Source organism: Ambystoma mexicanum, chromosome 7q, assembly GCF_040938575.1.
Source record: "Ambystoma mexicanum isolate Mex_15411 chromosome 7q, UKY_AmexF1_1, whole genome shotgun sequence".
Taxonomy (NCBI): Eukaryota; Metazoa; Chordata; class Amphibia; order Caudata; family Ambystomatidae; genus Ambystoma; species Ambystoma mexicanum.
The window spans coordinates 485,679,370-485,699,223 of record NC_090941.1 but is presented as its reverse complement, the minus strand read 5'-3'; the positions used below and the strand labels follow the sequence as shown (position 1 = coordinate 485,699,223).

The window sequence follows — 19,854 nt, the reverse complement described above, 5'->3', positions numbered from 1 at the left end:
TGGATAGAGTTCTTTAATTGCCATAATTAAGGCTATTGGGCAATTCCAGTTCCTCATCTTCCACCATAGAAGATCTCGATTAACTCCGTCAAAGTTGTGAGCTAAGTCCACGAAGACAAGATAGATTTAAGTTTTTATTCTTAGTTGCCTCCATTTTAAGTAAGTTAAGCATCAATAGATTTAAACTAGAGCCCACTCTCCTGATGAATCCTGTTTGTCTAGGATCGAATGCTCCAAACAGGTTAATCCAGACAGTTAGATGGTGTTGTAGTTGAGTTGCAAAGATTTTTCCTACAAGATCCAATAGCGCTATAGTTTTTGGGGTCTGTTCTTATGCCCTTTTTAAATATTGGTACGATGACTGCGCTTTTCCACGACGTTTGTATGGTACATTCTGCCAGTATGAGTTGGTATAAACTGTCCAGAAGTCCGCCTAATCATCAGGATTTTGTTTTAGCATGTAATTTGTGAGGCCGCCTGGGCCTGGGGTTCTAGAAGAACTAATGCGCTTCATGTTATCCATGATGTCCTCTCTAGAGCTCTCATTATTCCAGGACTTCATTCTTTCTAGTCGTTCTTCAGGAATATGGGTCTGTTTCTCGAACAGGTTGGTATAGTGGGTTGTCCACTGCGCTTCTGTTGCCATGTTGGTCAGCAGGGCTTTGTGCGGAGCCTCTGTTATTTATGATCGACCAGAATTCTCTAGTGGTCTTTTTAGCCATGCAGTCGAGCATTTCTTCAGCATCTCGTTGTTCTATGATTGCCGTATGTGACTTTAGCCAGTTGTTGTACCTCATTTTGGCTTTCTTTTTTTTATTTGAAGCGGTCTACGTGATTGTTTTGCATATTTGCTCTGATGTACTTTTGAAGCTTCCGTTTCATCTGTACTATTTTCGGGTTAAATGCATGTAGCAACTTGAATCTCTTTTTTTCCCAGAACCAGCTCTCAATTATTTACATTGATGTAGTAATGCACTGTAATCGACCTTATAATTTTTGTATTCTGAGCCTTTCGAGAAAAAATATTGTTGTCAGACCTCCCATCCCCATGAGTAAAAATAGTGTTGCAGTGTGCCCAAGCCCCCTGCCCAGATGCCATATCTGCTTATACTGTCTATTGGAAAGCAGTCACTGTGCTCAGCCAGATCAGGCTTCGGGCCCCCTAGGAAGATCAGACCCACAGTTTGAAGGCCACTGAAGTAGAGCCTATTTTACCAGTGAGGTACAAGGAAGTAATTTCTCAGGCCATCAAATGTTAACAAAATGAGTAAATGACTGGGACCAGGAAAATCCACCTCTACAGGCCAGCCACCACTATTTCCCCCCCTTCCTGGCAAGTCATCGTAATTCATTTTCCCTTCTCACCCGCATATTGGCTTTCCACAGTACTCTGTTATATAGCAATGGATTGAAAAAATACACATCTCATAATAAAGTACTCGGACACATAAAAATTCCTTATGAGAATGTGACATTCTAAAACACAATGAACCGTTTTTGCTGTGTCAAATAAGCTCAAATGAGAATAAGAGTGAGGGTTTACAACTGGTTTGTGTGATATCGTAATCTTCTTAAAAGAAGAGAGAGAGAGTTGGTTAGCAAACTGGTGCTGTGTGTATTTTGCAGTTCTTGTCAACAAAACGTAAAGTCTTTTAACAGTAGCATCGGAAAATCCCATACAATGGACAATTCAGTGACTGCTAGCCAGGGGTGTTTGGCTTCCGTTGACATCTCCCAGCTTCGCTGCAGTCTTTTAGGTATTGGCGGAAGTCCACCCAGCATCAAAACGTTATGTCTTGTAGCAAACCACAGTTACTCGAATTAACCATCTCTTATAAATACTGTTCCATTAAAATGCATTCCTGAAACAAAGACAGTGCTATGTGTATTTGGAAAGCCCCAGTGGTACCTGCTTTGACCTGGCTGCTGGAGAGGTGGGGGCAGAAGAGTTATCTCTTGGGTTATCAGGGGCCTGGGGAATGACCGCACGGCCTTGCAAGGGACAGGCAAGAAAAAGACCCTGTCCCTGAAAGCACTGTAATCTCTATAGAAAGCACCCTATTGGTTGGTATACATGTGGCCTTCTAGGAAAGGAATTGTAGGTGCACTCCTTACAATTTGTTAGCTAAGAACTCTTACTAGTGTTAGAAGTATACGTTTACAATTTTTAAGGTGCAGGGGAGGAAAAATGGCCCTGGCACAGAACCACCATTAAAAACAAGCACAAAGAAAAGAGGATCCTAAACTGGAACCCTCCCCTCCTCTGCACCCTGTCAAATCCAGTCATTAGACAGTTAAGTACTAATTTAAGAAAATATGAAGCATTTAAATGGAATGGAAAAATCAATTGCAGAGGAGAACTCTTTGGTTTTTCATTAAAAACGCACAAAGATTTAATCAGTGAACAAAGTTTGTCAACAAATGTGTATATCAAGTCCAATATGAGTGGCTGACGCATTTCGAGATTATTCGCTCTTCTTCTTGAGCCAAAAAATGAACTGTGGACAGACAAGGTATATAGAAAAGGAGATACTATCAGCATATCAATCAATTCAATAATGTCAAGTAACATATAACCGATACCAGTTAAGAAGACAGAAATCAGTCTGTTAACAGAATGCCTTTACATGTAGAGCACCACTACGACCATCAGGTCTTATGCTCTCAAGAACTGGTTTTACGGATATATCAGTACCATACCCGGCTCACATAAAGCGAGACTCAACTGTAAAGTAGAGCTAAATGAGCATGGTTTAATCTCTAACAGTGTAATGCTAACATCCTCCACCCTTTCTGCTTACTTAGAGATAATGGACCTCTAAGGGAAATCGCATACCAAGGTAGAAATATGAATTTTAATATATGTATACCTTGAACATGTCTTGCGATGCCTTGTGCATCTAGCGTAATCCTTGTGCCATGAAAGGAGAGGTTCACTCTTGTGCGGTTGAACCTCTCCTTTCACGGTACAAGGATTACTCTATGGTACTGATATATCCGTAAAACCAGTTCTTGAGAGCATAAGACCCGATGGTCGTAGTGGTGCTCTACATGTAAAGGCATTATGTTAGCAGACTGATTTCTGTCTTCTTAACTGGTTTCTGTTATATGTTACTTGACATTGTGGAATTGATTGAATTGATTGATATGCTGATAGTATCTCATTTTCTATATACCTTGTCTGTCCACAGGTCATTTTTTGGCTCAAGAAGAAGAGAGAATAATCCCGAAACGCGTCGGCCACTCATATTGGACTTGGTGTACACATTTGTTGACAAACTTTGTTCACTGATTAAATCTCTGTGCGTTTTTAAAGACAAACCAAAGAGTTCTCCAGTTCTCCTCTGTAATTGATTTTTCCATTTAAATGCTTAATATTTTCTTAAATGAGTACTTAACCGTCGAATGCCAGGATTAGACAATGTGCAAGGGACTGGAGGGTTCTGGTTTAGGATCCTCTTTTCTTTGTACATGTGGCCTTTTGCCTGCCAGGATGGTGTGACCAGTCTGCCAATGCCTATGGCTAGCCTCGAATGTGGGATGCTAGCTCTTCTTTGCATACAATCAATGTGCATTTCGGGAACATAGTGGCCACCGATTTGAGACATATGTCTGAGTTATAGTAATTAAAGCATGCAACCCTTCTGAGCACCTCATGCACAATGTGATTGGTGCTCGATTCTTTTGTCGCAGCACTCGCCGTAACAGGAAAATGCAAACCACACGCCATTGTATACTAGTTTGGACGGCTTTAGTATTGAGGCTTGGGCCTTCCTGCTTCAGCACAGGATGACTTTTCACTTCACTAAATGCATTCCTCTTGCAGCCTGTGAATCGATTTCTCGGATCCGTTTTTAGAGACTGCTGCTGTTGTATGCCGAACGCCACTCCATCATTCTGCCATAGGGATGCAGAATATCGTACAACAACGGGAAGGAGCCCTGCTCCCGAAACAAACCGTACAGATGACGTACTACATAAAATGTTATCTCTGAACTCATTGCAATCTTTAACTGCAGAATGAGTGTTAAGTAATGTCTGGTATGGCGTTGGCTATGTTCACGGGTAGTTAGTTGCCAGCCAGGGTTAGAAATCGTGCTTGAATTGCAGTATAGGTTACATTCTTTGGTATGTGATCGATTTAAATATGCACCCACATTGATGTTTCAGCAGATAGGGGTGCAAAAGAACGTTAAACCCAGAAGATGTGAGACGAGATCTCTACTGACAATCTTTGATGGTGGGTTAGTTTGAAGGAGGCGCGCCAATTAAATCGTTAGAAGGGGTTATTGCTTGTGTCAAATGGATCCGGCTCCCCCTCCTTTTCTGTACCCCAACAGCTACGTTTCCTAGAGGAAAAACACAAACCTACAGAGCCTCTCTGTGTCTAGATTCTAGCATCAACCCTACAGAGGAAAGCTTATGCACTGCTGTATAGTGATTACCTTGTTGTAACCAATATATTTTTTTAAATAAAAGAATGTATACATTTCTAAGGTATTGTTTCATAGTGCTTTGACTCTGTGACAGGTGTCTTGAAGTGCTAAATAAAAGCAGTTGCGAAAGGTGTGGGAGCCCTTCTACCACGAACGAACATGCCTCAAATAGCCTGTCCATTTAATGTATTCCACTCCAAAAGGGGTAACGCTACTGTGGGAATCAGGACAGTAGCCAAATTGGAGCTTTGTAGACCTTTATTACACAATGTCTTAACCAAGGTAGTTGGACTCCGGGTTGACCCCACAGTTACTTCACTGTGAGGGAAAGGCACCTCCGACGCCGAGCGGTCGGCACAAGTCGGGCCCTCTAGTTCCCGATCCTCGCCTCCGCTCGCCGCCGGAGGCCGCCGAAGTACACTCCATTCGCGGGTCTCCCAGCCGCAGCGCCAGTGAACCCGATCCTCGCGGGCACACGCGGCGCTGCGGCTGTGAGCACCCGCGGCGCCGCGGCTGTAATGCCGGCACTGTCGCGGGACGCCGACAAGGCTCTCCCGTCAACAGGGAGACCTTCCCGGCGCCCGCCCCCAGCGTCGCGCCCGCCCGCCCGCGGCATAGCGGGCTCCCCTGTCCGTGGTCGCGGCCGCTCCAGCCTCACCTCCTCACATACCCCCACCACTGATCCAGGCCGGTCGGGCCGGATCGGACATCTGGATAAGTAATCCGCCACCAGCTGAAAGCTGGCAGGTCTATGCAAGGTAACGAAGTCGAAGGGCTGAAGGGACAGGAACCATCGTAGAACTCGTTGGTTGGTGTCCTTGTGTCTCGCCAACCACTGCAGCGGTGCATGGTCGGTATATAACGTAAACTTCCTCCCCAGTAGGTAGTACTGCAATGAATCCACCGCCCATTTAATGGCGAGACACTCCTTCTCGATAGTGGAATACGCCAACTCATGCGGAAGGAGCTTCCGACTGACAAAACAGATCGGTCGTAGGAACCCGTCCACCTCCTGCGTCAGGACTGCCCCCAACCCCAGGCCAGAGGCATCCGTCTGTAGAAAAAAATGCTTCCGGAAGTCCGGGCATACCAACACCGGTTGGGATGATATACAGTCCTTCAGCCCCTCAACGGCCAGTATGGCTGCGTGATTGGTTGACAGGTCCGGGGAACCCCCATTTTTCAACGCCTCGGTCAGTGGCGCAGCCAGGGAAGAAAAACCGGGAATGAAGCGTCTATAGTACCCTATAAACCCCAAGAAGGCCCTAATTTGTTTTCTGTTAGTCGGTACTGGGATCCCCTGAATAGCCTCGATTTTGGACACCTGTGGTCGAATCACGCCGCCACCGACTATATGTCCGAGGTACTTGGTTTCCTGGGTCCCTAGTTCCGATTTCATTGGGTTGATGTGGAGTCCGGCCTGGGCCAGGGTGCCGACCACCTTGCGTAGATGGGTTAGATGGTCATTCCATGATGCGCTGTATATCACAATGTCGTCCAGGTAGGCCGCAGCGTATAGGTCGTGGGGCTGTAAGAGGACGTCCATCAGCCTCTGAAAGGTGGCCGGAGCCCCATGCAACCCGAACGGTAGCACTTTATACTGAAAGAGTCCCTGGGGTGTAGCAAATGCGGTTTTTTCTTTGTCGGATTCCCGTAGTGGGATCTGCCAGTATCCCTTGGTGAGGTCCAAGGTACTGAGGTAACAGGCAGCACCCAGCCTTTCCAGCAGTTCATCCATCCCGGCCATGGGATAGGCTTCGTATTGGGATATCAGGTTGAGTTGCCTAAAGTCCATACAAAATCGTACAGCCCCGTCTGGCTTGGGTACGAGTACGATTGGAGAACACCACGCACTGGTTGAGGGTTCAATGATATCCAACCTAATCATCTCTTCGATTTCTTTCTTAATGATCAACCTTCGGGCCTCCGGGATCCTGTAGGGTCTCAGCCGGACTGTCTGTCCGTTTAGGGTTTCGATACGATGCTCCATTAGGTCGGTCCTTCCCGGTAACTGGGAGAAGGTGTTGCGGTATGGTTTGAGTGTCTCCCGTATCTCGTTCTTCATGCGTTCAGTGAGTGTTTCACCCCATTGCACCTCATCCAATTGGCCGGTTGCGTGTAACAACCCCGTATCTTGGGTGGCCAGAATATTGACCGGTGCAGGCTCGGTCCATTTCTTTAGTAGGTTTATATGGTAAACCTTATATGATGGACTTCGGTCAGGTTGGTGTATCCGGTAATTCACTGGTCCCACCACGTCCTTCACCACATAGGGACCTCTCCACCGAGCCAACATTTTGTTCGTACTGGTGGGTAGTAACACCAGTACCTTATCCCCTGGTTCTAGCTTTCTTAGGCGACAGCCCTTGTTGTATGTCTTCTCCTGTCGGTCTTGAGCTATACTCAGATGGGATTCCGCTAGTCCCCTTAAGGTGGATAGATGGTTCTTAAGGTCCTCAGCGTACTCGGTGAGGGATGTTTCCTTAGTGTTTTCCCAATCTTCTTTAACCAGATCTAGGATTGTTCTGGGCTGTCTTCCAAACAGCAGCTCGAATGGGGAGAATCCTGTTGAGGACTGGGGTGTGTCCCTTAATACCATCAGGATCAGGGGTATGACTCTATCCCAGTCCTTTCCCTCCGGGCCTGTTACCCTCTTCATCATTTTCTTGATTGTTTGGTTGTACCTCTCCACTAACCCATCCGTTTGGGGCTGGTAGACTGAGGTACGCAGCCTTCTGATCTGTAGTCTTTCACAGACTTGTCGCATGACGGCTGACATGAAGTTCGTACCCTGATCGGTGAGGATTTCGGTGGGTAGGCCCACACGTGCGAAGTAGGGGATGAGATGGTCACATATCTGGTTAGCCGACAACGCCTTTAGGGGGAAGGCCTCAGGGTACCGGGTGGCATAGTCCACAATGACCAGCAGGTATCGATATCCCCGACTGACTGGCTCTAGTGGGCCTACCAGATCTATGCCTATTCTTTGAAAGGGTATGGTGATCAAGGGCATCCGCTGCAGAGGCGCTTTGGCTGGCTTTTCCCCACTCGTCAACTGGCAGATTTTGCATTCCTTACAGAATTTCGCCACCTCCCCATAGACCCCCGGCCAGTAGAAACGTTTTAGAATGTTTTGCTGTGTCTTTAGGGAGGCCATGTGGCCGCCACAAGGGTGATTATGTGCCAACTGGAGGACAATGCCCCTGTGTGTTTTGGGCAGGAGTAGTTGTTCCCTCCGTGCACCTCCCTCTTCCTGGAAAACCCGATAGAGTAGGCCCTGTCTAGATGTAAAGCCGGCTCCCTTGGTCAGGTCTGGGTCCCCATTAGTGAGGCCCTTTCGCGTGCCAATGTTAAGGTAGGGTCCGTCAGGGTTTCTCCCCGGATGGAATCCTCATGGTCCTCTGGGTTCCAGGCTATCCGTTGGGTGGCATACATGGATGCGCACTGAGCAAGGCGAGCTTCCCTTCTTTTCATAGTGGGTCTCTCTCGTCCTTGGGTGTTCGGGGGGATGGTCTCCCTGGCAAAAGGTGCTTCTTCCCACCATCCCTGCTCTAGGGCTTTGATAGTCTGGTGGAAGTGGGGTAGATCGGTCCCAATCACCACTGGGGCGGGTAAGGAGGGGAGGACGGCAGCTTTCATCTCTGTAATATTAGGGCCCACTTCTACTGTTATGGATTTCATGGGGTAGGTCCTCACATCCCCATGTATACATCGAATGGGGATACTAACATTGGCGAGGTAGGGAGAATCACTTACGGTTGGTAGTACCGCCGTCTGTCGACTTCCACTGTCGAGTAGGGCCCTGGCTTGGTTCCCGTCTATCCGGACGTCCATCTCGTAGAGACCTTGGCACCTTGGTCGTTGCTCTGTCCTCATGAATCCGATCTCCATCGGCTCGGTGCCTCTCTTCCGGGGACAAAACCGGGCTATATGGCCCCACTCGCCACAGTCATAACATTGCGGTTGTCGATATCCCGTGGACAACTGGGTGGATCGCGGGTCGGGACCGCTCCTCTTCTCCTCGGATCCAGAAGGGCGTCCTTCCGTTGCCCTCCATTTGGGAAGCCCTCCTCGCAGGCTCTTGGTTGGGAGGGGTTCCAACGATGGCATCGGATTGCGAATGGGAGATCCGCCTCCAAGGGGTTTACCCGCTCCCCCTGCCTTTTGGTAGGCCGAAGCTATGTCCACCGCCTCGGATAAGGTGGGCCTGTGATGTTGTCGGACCCATCTTTGCATCGGAGGGGGTAGGGCCTCAATGAACTGCTCGAGGGTGACTTTATCTAGGACATCTTGGAGGCCTGTTCCCGGTACTTGTAACCATTTCTCGGTGAGATCTTTAACCCGGTAGAAGAGTTGTCGGGGGTTCTCCCCCGGCTTGAGTTTAGTGTCGCGCAGCCTCATTCTGTAGGCCTCTTCGTCAAGTCCTAACCGGTCCAATACCGCCTTTTTGATTTCAGCGTAAGGCGTGGTTCCGTTTGGGTTAACGGCCTGGTAGGCACCTTGCATGATGCCGGACAAAAGGGGAGCAACATACTGGCCCCAGCGGTCCACCGGCCACTGAGCGTTTCGGGCGATTCTTTCGAAGGTGGTGAAAAAGAAAGCCGGGTCTTCGCCTTCCTTGAATTTTTGCAACACTGCGGAAGGGACCATGGGCAGGTTTCGGGTGCCGGTGACCGCATCCGTCAGGTGTTTTATCGTCTCTTGGTGTTTGTCCTGAGAAGTGGACTGCAGGGTACCTTGCAATTGTATTGCCTGCTGAAAGGCTTGGCGATCAGCGGCCGCCTGCTGGGCCTGCAGTTGGAAGAGCTGTTGTAACTGTTGTTGCCCTTCTGATAGTGTCTGTATTATTTTCTCCATCGCGTTCTCTCAATCCTGCCGACTACGCCACTTGTGGGAATCAGGACAGTAGCCAAATTGGAGCTTTGTAGACCTTTATTACACAATGTCTTAACCAAGGTAGTTGGACTCCGGGTTGACCCCACAGTTACTTCACTGTGAGGGAAAGGCACCAGGAATTCCTCTTCTCTTTAAGTTTCTCCTACTCTCACGGACCCGGATAGGCCCACCAGTTGCTCTCACTCTCCTCTCCTTCTCCCTGCAAAAAGCAACAAAAACGCCATTAGGCCAGTCCCTTTTATACCTGGTGTTTGGAGGGAAAAAGGACCAATCGGGACTAACTTCCCTCCCCCCCTGTTCGATTGGTAGGGACTCTAGACACCCACCCTCTATAAAAAGTGCTGCCTCCTCCCCACCTCCTCCTTTGGTCTGGCTGCTTGGTTCTGGCTTCCCCTCCCTGTTGTCAGCCACTCCCCCTTCATTGGCCCCGCCCCCCCAATATGGTGTCTCCCTCGAGGACTGCCTCCCGGAGGCCCGTCCTGACTGAGGCCCCATGCTGCTCTCTGGTGTCTGCCCTACATCAGGTAAGGAGGGGGTTCGGGTTAATTCCCCCTTATGGGTTCTTACCCATCTGTCTGGCGTACCTCCGACGCCGAGCGGTCGGCACGAGTCGGGCCCTCTAGTTCCCGATCCTCGCCTCCGCTCGCCGCCGGAGGCCGCCGAAGTACACTCCATTCGCGGGTCTCCCAGTCGCAGCGCCAGTGAACCCGATCCTCGCGGGCACACGCGGCGCTGCGGCTGTGAGCACCCGCGGCGCCGCGGCTGTAATGCCGGCACTGTCGCGGGACGCCGACAAGGCTCTCCCGTCAACAGGGAGACCTTCCCGGCGCCCGCCCCCAGCATCGCGCCCGCCCGCGGCATAGCGGGCTCCCCTGTCCGTGGTCGCGGCCGCTCCAGCCTCACCTCCTCACAGCTACGTTTTAGCTCCCTGCACCCATCACAGAGGAAAACCAGCCATTTACATATCGTCTGCGGCAGTCCAGCGCTGAAATTCTAGGCAATTCAACTCTGAACAAGAGTACCATCAGAAACCCCACTAGACATGTGTTTCGGGCTTGTTGGACTTATCAGTGCGGTGAAGTTGGGCCTCTCTAAGCATAGCGCTGCCATCCCCTATTGGCCCACCTTACACCTTTACGTGGGAGAGGGGAATAAGAAAACAGACCATACAGTACAATCCTACTAGTAAATGCAGACACTTGTTATACATTTGGAAATAGAAGCTCACATTTATTGGAGCATAACACAATACGGGGGGCAGTCCCAGCCCTAAGCAATGTCATAGTTCACAGCCTTAGACTTCTAGGGTGGCCCATAAGCAGGGCAATGTCAAAGTTCTGAATGTTCCGGTCTACATTTGCCGCCTCCGGCTTTAGCAAGGTAGCGGACATACGCTTCGGACTGTACTGCACGCAGTACTACTTCCTCGGGACCACTGACTTGTTGACAAGGAATCTCAACTGTCCCTAAGGGACTGAGTGCCCATCGTCCTAAATTGGCTCGAGTGCGACCATCGGGAAACCGCCCATGGTCGAAACCGCTGCGTCACACTCCTCCCCGGCTAGGACTGCCCCGAACTCGGCCTGTGACAGAAATTGAACAATTGATAGCTGATACAAACAGCAAAACAAGCCCCAGAAACGTACATCTCGAAATCTGCTAAAATTAAATAGCTGTATAACCTGATGGAGTTGATCCACTTATGAAAGATGCAACCCAACCAAGTCCATACCCTGCTACTTCAATAGCTTGTGTAAACCCTCCCGGAGGGGGTAAGGTGGGAGTTCCCTGCTGGGGGGGGCTAGCCAGAGGGGCAAGCCGCTATGCAGGCTCTCCCTCTAGCGGGATGGACATCCCCTGAGGGAGCAATGAATCCATGTCTGAATTACCCTCCGTACCTTTGGGTAAAGCCCCAATTCTTTCTAAAAATAAAAAAAACGTGGGAGCCCGTCTACTGAGAACGAACAAGGTAAAATAATCTGTTCAATTGGAGGTGTTACCACTCAGGAGGGTATTCAACCTCGTTTTAGCTCACTGTGCCTTTCAGAGATAAGATCCTTCTAAATTTTTGTACTAACTAAAAACATATATGCACAACCATTTTTTTGTTTTTGATTACAAGCTATAGTCTTGTATGTATTTCATAAAGCATAAACCGAGCTCTGATGCAAAGGAGTACTGCACGTTGTGGTGTATGACAACAGTGTTTGTGTTTACAGTGCTACAGACCTCGTGGCGTAGAGTAATTCATCACCACACCCTTGCATCAGCCCTAGGCTTTGATAAAAAGCTGTGGTAAATTAGCTGGTACTGGTGGCTTGTCTTTACCGCGATTGGAGATGTGCGTCCTGTTTCTGTTCACCAATGTTTTGCTTGTTCCTCACTGGTGTTTAAGTGTGGATGCCTTTCAAACTGCAAGGTGCTACAATAGTTCGCATGACTTGTTTTTCCTGTTTTGCTTTTGCTGACAGAAAGCTGTGAGAGCAAGAGGAAGCTTAAATAGTCCTCCTGCATCTAACTCGCATGCAAGTGCCAATGGTGAGATAACGTGTTTGTTGTGAAGGGAGGGGCAAGTGGTGAAAACGTTGAAAAACACTAACTGATGCATGCAGGCGTGAAGAAGTATTACAATGTTTTTGAACAAATTGCCAACTTTCTATTCCTTGGGAAACCAGAATATCTGGCTATAGTAAGGTTATATAATGTATTACCCTGTGGCTACACAGCACTGCCTTTTAAAATTAATTTGGATTTTCTGATAGTGTAAAATGTAAGCATATTGAAAAACCCATATAATATTTACACATTTAATTTAAATTCCAAGGTTCTTAAACCAGGGTCTTATTCCAAATGAGATAAAGAAAACACAATTTAATTGGAGTCATAGGAATATATATTACCCTTGAGCTTAAATGCCTGTGTTCCTGATGCCTTGTTTGAAAGGTGTTTCCAATTTAGATGGTTTTTCGTGGACTTTTAATCTTATTAATTAAAAAGACTAATAGACTATATAATTGATAAATGATTGGGCAAACATTTAAGAAGGTTAATGCCATAAAGAACCTTGTGTATGATGCTCCACACTAACAAGTCCCAAATGAGCCCCCTACCAAAATGTACTGTTTCCCAGACTTTTGCAAAAGCCTGGGTTAATTGGAATATGAATCCGGAGCAAATGTGAACCAAATTCTTTAATTTGTTTCGAAAAGGCTACTGTCTGAGAACCCTGGAGTTTATGTGTTTGTTTTCAGTTCCTGTTGATCTCCAGTGCTCCGATATACCCTGTTTTTCAGCAAATAGGTGTACTGTGACGAATCAAGGGAATTCAACCCTTCTCTCCAAGGGGCAGCCCCGCTTCACAAGACCCCCCCCCCTGCACCCCCTACAGGTTCGGGAGAGTGGTACCTCACTGGGAGGGACAAGCCCTTAGAGGACAAGGACTCTCGTTCCTTTGAGGAACCCCCATGGTAGCATACATGGGACTGTCTGACCTGAAGAACAGTATAAAATCCAGACACTTGGCTGAAGGCAAAGCTGAAATATGTTGTAGCTACCAGGAAAAGGGTTCTGTCTCTTTAGACATCCACTCAACTGAGACAAGTGAATTGAAAAAGGATTTGTTAAGGCGAGTAAGAGAGATAAATATGTGAGCAGGGTAGGAATGCGTAGCACCTGCGAGAGGCAGAGTAGAGAAGCGCAGCAAAGCCTGCCACTTTCAGAAGTAATCTGACAGTTCAGAGCGATTGAGACCCCGCGGATGCCCGCTGCATGAGATGGGCGAGACGGGGATACCTATCCCAGTGGTGGCATGACCACAACGACTTTGTGGTGGGCCGTACGTCTGCCCAACACTGCCAAAACCGTCCGGCTGAGAACTCGTTGAACAAGCAGTGTACCCGCAGTGATAATGGGGTGTGGGGAGAGGAGAGGGAGATCAGCGACTAGTGAACCGATGGAAACGAACAGATGGAGAGGCAGAACAAACGAGAAGAACCTGAGTGAGTGCAGGACACAGAGAAGTTCCCCTGGGAGGCCAAAGGTAACAGGAAGAACAGGAGTACCTGGAAGCTGCCGGGGAATCTTTATTCAACAGGAGAAACCTGTTGCAGTGAAACTGACAAAGTATTGAATGTAAAGTTCATGAAGGTGAACTATAATAATGTGAGAAACTGAACCACAATTGAATCTGAGAAAGAGATCATTAACATCTGGCGACCAACACACTGGCAAGGAGGGGAAAGTATTCCTAAGTTTGAGAAACGGAGAATGGGACATATCGGGCAGGGAAGTCTGACGTAAAGTCCAGAGACATCCATAAGAGATGAGGTATATAATCAAACCCCAGCAAGTAAAGGGGGACACTAATTGCCAAGACGGCATACCACTCCTAAAACAGTGTAAGGTACAGAAACCTCCAAGACCTGCTAGTATGAATCATCAAAGGATAAGTGCAAATATGGGTTCCTGGAGTACAACCCTTAAAGAGAAGGAAAAGCCCAAAGACCAGGTCAAAGTATTACGAGAACTCATACAGAGGGTGACAAAAGACTATTTAAGAATATCCTATCAGCAAGATTTGGGAAGCCGAAGGAGAACCATTGCTCGAAGAGACAATCTGGAGAAGGGGGCAGCATTCTCCTGACCTTAGTATGTTAGAATAGTGGTAGGGTCAGTTAGACTTGGCTTTTGGGGATCTATGTGAAAACATCAGATCTATTACTGTGGAAAGGAGCAAGAGAGCTGTGATGTGCTGTTGGCAGCTTCAGCTCGGTTGAAACCCTTTGCTGAGCGTAGGTGTATTTATTCAGTTTGTAGCCATCATGTGCTGTTTGGCAAGGCTTTATGTGGTTTATTTCGTTGTTATGGTGTGGTGAAGTGCGTGCAGTTTGTTGTGTTGTAGAGGTGTGGCTGTGTTTAGTTCTGAGTTTGAGAGGTGTAAGCAGTTTAGTGGGGGTGGTACCCTACCCTACACTGTCTGTTTAGATTGTCTGAGGCCTGTATGCCTTCCCCATGCATATATTCTGGTGTGCTACATGTACCCCTCCTATGTTGTGTACATATGAGTGAGTCCTCAATGGGCTGTATCTTCCTCTTTAGTGTATTTTGGTGTGCCGCAATTGCCACCACCCTGTGGTCCATGAGTTCCAAGATCGAGACGCCCCTCCCTCCCTTTTTCAAAATCTAAGGCTCTATATCAATGGTTCAATCAAGTCGGACCCATCTCTTCCCCTGTTTCCTGTTTGACCCTCTATAGGGAAGGGTGCACCTTGGTCTCCTTCCCATTCCGACTGCTCTTTTTCCCTGCATACTCCCCAGTCCTGCTCAGTTGTGTGTTAATTTCATGGTGCATTGGTGTTGCTCATTCGCTTTTGTCCCGTTCGGAGTTGAAGAGCCAGGTTTTTAGACATTTCTGAATTTTAGGTGGTCCTTCATAGTTTGTATTTCTCTGGGGAGGGAGTTCCAAAGTTTTACGGCTAAGCAGCAGAATGCCGAATGCTGATCCACAATGATTTTTCCCTGTGTATGGTTTAGGTTCTAGGCGAACGTCATTGCTGGATCGGAGTCATATAGTCGGCTGGTAGATGGTGATTATTCTTTTGTATGAATTCTGCTCCTAGGCCGTGGATTTCTCTGTGTGGTATGCACATAATTTTGAAGGTGATTCGTTTTTTGACTGGGAGACGATGTAGCATTCTTGGTGCTGGAGTGATGTGGTCCTTTCGTGAGAGTTTGAGGAGAAGTCTGGCAGCTGTGTTCTGTATACGTTGCAGTTTCTTCTGTATACGTTGCAGTTTCTTCAGTAAGTAGTCCGGCATTCTGAGGTATACGCTGTTGGCGTAGTCTATCCTGGACATGATGAGGGAGATGATGGCCGTTGTTTTGTGCATGGAGGAGAAGAATGGTAGAATCTTTTTGTTTGTATGTAACTGAAAGAAGCATTTCTTAATTATGGCCTTTACCTGCGGTTCTAGGGTTGGTCGTTGTTCATTAGAATTCCAAGGTTTTTGACAACTTTGGATGGTGTGGGTGCTGTTCCCAGTACTGTGGACCATGGGATATACTGGTTGCTTCCTTGGATGTTGGATGTAATCATGATTTCTGTCTCGTCTGGGTTGATTTTAAGGTTGTTAGTGTACATACACTGGTAGAGTTCTTTGAGACAGTCTATTAGTGTTGTGTTCTTCTCTTGTTCATTGCTGATTCTGTAGATGATTTGGGTGTCATCTGCATAGTTGTAGCAGGTGAAGCCTGTCTTTTGATGAGGTTGATTAGTGGTGTCATATAGAGGTTGAAGAAGAGCAGGGATATCAAGGATCCTTGTGGTACTCTGCAGGTGGTGTCCGGTGGTGCAGATTTGAATGGTTTTATCCATACTGTTTCTGTACTTTCAGACAAGAAATATTTAATCCAGAGCAATGCTGTGTAGGTGATCTGTTTCTTCCAGTCTCTTGATGAGTATTTTATGGTTGACTGTGTTGAATGCTGCAGAGAGGCTGAGTAGCATCAGTGCCAAATTCATGTTGGAGTCTGCATTGGTTTTTAGGCCGTCCCATATAGAGAGAATGCTGTCTCCATCCCTCTCATGGGTCTGAAGCCAGCTTGTGCTTGGTCCAGTGGTTGGTTATTTACTACATGTTAGATGTTTGTTCGTAGACAGAGGTCTCTAGTAGTTTTGCTGGATAGGGAATGTTTGAGATCGCCTGTTGTGTCCTTGAGTAGTGGTTTGATGCACCCTCTTCTTAAGAAACCCTCTGCCGACCAACTATCGCCTAACCTCCATCACTCCTTTTCTAGGCAAACCCCTGGAAAAGCTGGCCATCTCCTAGCCTAATCTTTACATTGAATCTTTTGGTTGTCTCCATGACCATCAGTCTGGCTTCAGAGCTGCCAGAAGCACAGAAACTGCTCTCCTGAACATATGTGAAGACCTGCTCTCCAACCTTGATTCCAACAACCCCTGTGTCCTCATCTTACTTGATCTCTCTTCTGCCTTTGATATGGTAAACTATGCCATCCTGCTCAACCGTCTCCGTAATAACCTGGGTATCACTGATCAGGTTCTGGTTTGGCTGACTTCTTTCCTCTCTGATCGACCCTCCCAGGTCCAACTTGGGTCCTTCCTCTCCTCTATTTCTGTTTCTTCCTGTGGTGTTCCCCAGGGGTCTAACCTCTCTGCCTGGCTGTTCAACCAATACCTGGCACTTCTTGCCCACCGGATTGCCGCTATCTGCCCCAACTTTCAGTGCTATGCTGATGACACTCGAGTGGTGTGCCGCCAATGATCTCTGCCTTAATACCAGTAAGACAGAGATTCGCCTCATCAGCATACCTGCTCCCTCCTTTCCTGTCACTCTCTGACCGGTCTCTCTTGGCCCTCTTCCTGCTCCCACCTGTGAGGCTAAACACCTCGGGGTCATCTTCGACTCCTCACTTTCCTTCTCTCCTCACATCTCTGACGTCTCTAAGAAGTCACACTACCAGCTGCACCTCCTCAGATGTATTCTTCCCTTCCTCTCCTTCCCCCAGAAGCTCACTGTCTCCAGAGCTCTGGTTCTCTCTAGGCTGGACTACTGCAACAGTATCTTTCTAAATCTGCCTGCCTCTACTCGGCCCTCTGCAACTCATCCAAAACAGGGCTGCGAGACTTGTCCTTGGCCTCAAGCCCAGGGATCGTATCTCTCCAGGACAGACATTTCTGCACTGGCTCCCAGTGGCAGCGAGGATTAAGTTCAAAACCCTCTGCATTGTCCAGAAGGCCTTCTGTGACCTGGGGCCTCAATACCTTCTACTCTCTCTTCCTAAATATCTTTCTTCTCGAGCTCTTCGCTCATCCGCCTCCCAACTCCCTCGGGGTCAGTCGCTTCTCCAAGCAGCGGGTTGGTGGTAGATCTTTCTTCTGCTGGGGCCTCCCTCTGGAACAGCCTCCATGCCTCTCTGAAACTTGAGGAGAACCATCTCCAGTTCCAGAAGCACCCCAAGACCTTCCTCTTTGCTTCTGCTTTCTCTCCTCCCCTGCTGATCTCCTGGCTGAAACTGAAACTGCACTGGTTATCTGGCTACCCTCTGATTTTGGGCCCAGGTCCCCTCCCCGCCAGTTGCACATCTGCACTGCCCCTTGGCACCCCTTGAACTTGGGCCTGTCTATGTATCACTACAGCCCCCACCAGCACTTGACACCTGAAGTCTGCACTTACCCTTGCGCTTGCCACCAGCTGGCTGCACTTTTTATTTATTGTCTTTATTTATTACTGATTTTTGCTACATTTTTGACTTGGTCGTAGTTTTCCTCCATTCTTGTTCTAGTTTCCGTTTTTTTTTTCATTGTGTTGAGGTGGGAACCATCTCCCCACTGCTTTCTTTCGTGATGTGGTGAGGGGTTTTTCTGGTGCGATACTGTTAATAGTTTCGGCAATCACTTCTGGATTAGGTCCGCCTTTTTGTTTAGGTCAGTTGCTTCCAAGGTTGCAATCGATGGTTTTGAGGATTCTAGTTGTTCTTCCAAGTTGCTGTCTTTGACAGTATTCCAATTTCTTTTCCAGATCGGGGAGTACTTTTGTGGCTGTTTGGATGGTTTTGATGGTAGTTGTATCGCGTATGATATAATAAGATGGTCGCTTCATAGTATTTGTATTGGTTGCGCAGTTGAGATCAGTTTTTTTTATGACGAAGATTGTGTCAAGAGTGTGTCCTGCCGAGTGTGTTGCTCCTTTCACCATCTGTCACAGTCTCATTGTCTCAAGCTGCTTAGTTAGTGATTTCTGCGAGTTTGCGTTTTCCTCTTTGAACCGTATGTTGAAGTCCTCAAGGATGATTAGGTCCTCACGTTTGATGGCCAGGTTTGTGGTGGCTTCTATGAAGGTGTCTATGAAGTTTCGGTGGTCTATAGAAGAGTATAAATGTGAGGTTTGTTTTTGAGTCCGATGAGGGATTTCGCAGTTTGGGATGTTCAGCGAGGCAGTTGTTTTTATCTTTTAAGGTGTTCTTTATAGGCTACTGCCAGTCCTCCTCCTCTTTTATTCTTTTCTTTTTATCTGTTTGCAAGTTGTCGGGTAGACAGCTGTGTAGTGCGACTTTGTAGTTGTCATCTAGTCAGGTTTCTGTGATGAATGGCATGTCAATTCCACTGTCGTTGAGTAGATCTTAGATCTCTGTAGCGTGTTTGGACATCAATCTTGTTGCGTTGATTAGGTTGCTGTGCATTTTTCTCCCTAATAGTGTCCTGCTTTGTTCTTGCACTCATCTGGGTGTGGCCTTGTTGCGGAGTGTCCTTACTATTCTCAGGATGTGGGATGTGTTAGGTCGGATTCGTCATTGAGTAGATCAGCTAGGTTTCGTATTGGGTCCATCATTTCTTCTGGCTTCTCTTCAGTATCTAGTTGCCGTTGCTGTAAGTCCCCTTGGGTTCTGGTGATGAATGGGGTGAAGGTGTAGTTTGCCATCTTTCTCCTTTCATATGTTTCTGCCTTTTTCCTGTGCGGACCTCGTGTCCTGCCGGCAAGTCTAACATTTTCTGGTGGTCGTATACTTCTCTGGCAAGTGGTCCGTAGCAAGGTATGGTGCTGAGTATATTGATTTCTGTCTTATTTTTGAGTGTGTTCCTTTTTCTGTCACTCCTATGGGTGTGTGCACCATTGCTGTGTTGGTATTTGCTGGTGCGGTGGCCTGGTTTGGTTCCATTTCGTTTATCCTTTCTTCCTGTTTTCTCTCGTGTCGTTATGTTCTGTGGCATAACCTATTCTGTTCTCTTTGAGTACTCTATTATTTTTTTTGTTGGGGAGTTTGTTATTGTGTTTTGGGTCATAGGGGCCCTTTCCCACCTCTGACACTTTTTCCGAGTTTTTGTTGGGGTGGTTGTTGTCTTTTTTTTGTTTGTTTATTTTTGAGGATCCTTTTTAGTCGTGGTTTCCTTGGTGGTTTCTGTTGTCTGTAGTTATTGTGGGGTGGAGAGGGGGGAGGATGAGTGTGGCTTGTTCGGGGTATGTTGGCTTGCAAAGTGGGTTGGGAGAAAGCTCCTAACGGGTCAGGGCTAGAAGGTGGTTTCTGAATGCGCGCTATGGTGGACTTCTTTGGACTGTCTGTAAAGTCTGCACTCATCGGACTATTAGCCAGCTGGCAGTTTACTACTGCTTTTCTACTTTTCTGCTAGATTCCCCCTATAGCCCCTAGAGTGGAGGCACAGCTGTGATGGTGGAGCACCTAAGATTGGGGCCCTGTACTAGCGGGGGCCTTAGTTCTGGAGTTGTTTGACTTGTAGCACAGGTGCAATGCGAGGGAGAGCCTGGAACCGAAACCCAGCAGTGGTGGGGGAGCACCTAGAACTGGAACACAAAGGGGAGGCGCCTAGAATTGGAGAAACAGCAATTTTCAGAAACACCCAGAGGTGGGAAAAAACGGTTGAACACTTAGACTTGAAGCACTAGAGCAGTATGGGGACCCCTACAACCAGGACACTGTGCTGGGGAAGGAAGACTTAGAATTGGAGGAATCGGAAGTGGGAAGAAAACAACCAGAACTGGAACAC

General features: G+C 47.7%; 1 protein-coding gene across 3 annotated transcripts in view; it reads left to right on the top strand.

The window, feature by feature from the left end:
- Window positions 1–19,854, top strand: part of TRIM13 (tripartite motif containing 13) — a 510,415-nt gene that overhangs the window by 413,571 nt on the left and 76,990 nt on the right. The gene's annotated exons all lie outside the window — the stretch shown is intronic.